Raw genomic sequence first — 1,647 nt, 5'->3', positions numbered from 1 at the left:
CACAGTTTTGCCGCAAGGGCGAAGCAATGAATACAATAGCAACAAATTGGAATGTCCCGCGAAGAACGGCAAGCAGCTCTAAACTTGCAGCGCGCTGCACAAGCACAAAAGACGCACGAAAAGAACACACACAGGACGACCGCGAACTGACAACTGCAACGGTTGTTACTTCTTTGTGTTTGAGCAGCGCGCTCCTTTCGCTAACGTGGTCGCTGCAGCGAGCGAACTGACGTTCGTGCATTGTGTAACTTCAACGCAAGTTTTCCGGTGAAGCAACAAGGCGAACAAACCGCCCCCATCACGAGATGAGCACTCGCGCGCGGGAGTCTACCCCCTGTATAGGGCGAAGTACAGGTGTTAGCGGAGCGCGCGCTTTCCTACGAGCGGAGCGACGACCTTTCAAGCGCGCCCTTCGCGCCATCTCACTGGTAATGCAGAGAAAACGCTGAAATGCCCCCGAGATCTGCGTAACGCCAGCGGTAAGTGGTGTATATAACTAGCTCACCGTTAGTATGCTGAGGAACGTACAGCACGTTCCCTGGCCTAGCCGTCTAACGCCGCGCGCTAAGCAGTAGTAGTTGTTATTGTTGTTGCCGTCGTTGTCGTTGTTTTTGATGTACAGTTGAAACTCGATTTAAGTAAGTGATGATCGTGCTCCAATCATTACGTTAAATCGGAAAACTAGTAAAATGGATATTTGATTTTGCGGTATTTCGAAAACTAAGCTTGTAACGTAGCGACACCCGAAAGCCAACCGCGGCATTTTATTTGCTAATAACGCAGGCCTGCACGAGTCAAAGTCCGCGAGGGCAGACCGGACTTCTTCCCATGTCGCCCGAACATGGAATAGACTTGTGCGCAAACGGACGAGACAGAAGAAGAGAAGACGACTACACGAGCACTGAACATGAAGTCTCTCATGTCCGCGTGATACAGGCGAAATAGACTGCCGCGTGAAGATATGACAAGCTTCTGATATGCAATGACGGGGGGAATAAGTTCATGTGATTCAGCGACTAGACAGTGCAAGAAAGTTGCAAGGAGACGATGAGTGCGATCTGTCGCATAAAGCATTAAATGTCGAAACCGACCACCGTGTTTCACTGAAGGCATGTACAGAGGTACCATAAACCCCCACCACCCCTAGTGTCATTCTGTACTTAAAAGCACTGCCGTGCGTGGGCGCAGCGTGAAGCCTCTTCTAAATAAAACTAGGGTCGTGACTATGGCGGCCTGATGTTTCAATGCGACAGCATTACAGCGCACGCTTGAAGAAAAAACGCACCTAAGTCAAAATTACTCACTTATTTCTTGAAAAGCTTCATTAAATCGGGTGTAGTGCCATGATAGTGTCCTTAATTCAATTTGATGACAACATTGAACCCTACGGGTGTCTTCTGAGAAATTTAAATTTCTTCGTTAGATCGGGAAATTTGTAAAGTCAGATTCTGTTAGATCGAATTTTAACTGGAGTAGTAGTAGTTTGTTCGCAAGGCAGAGATACACTCTTCCGCAAATTTCTTCATACGTACTGAGGAAGAAGAGGAAGACCATTGAGCGTGTGACTCGTGCGAACGCATGACACGCGCAAGGTCACAGGCGGTAGCTCCCGTGTTCTGTTCGTCCTGCTAATCCTACAACTCTTCA

The sequence above is a fragment of the Rhipicephalus sanguineus genome, chromosome 5, assembly GCF_013339695.2.
Source record: "Rhipicephalus sanguineus isolate Rsan-2018 chromosome 5, BIME_Rsan_1.4, whole genome shotgun sequence".
NCBI classification, from domain to species: Eukaryota; Metazoa; Arthropoda; class Arachnida; order Ixodida; family Ixodidae; genus Rhipicephalus; species Rhipicephalus sanguineus.
Note: the sequence above shows the minus strand (reverse complement) of the source record.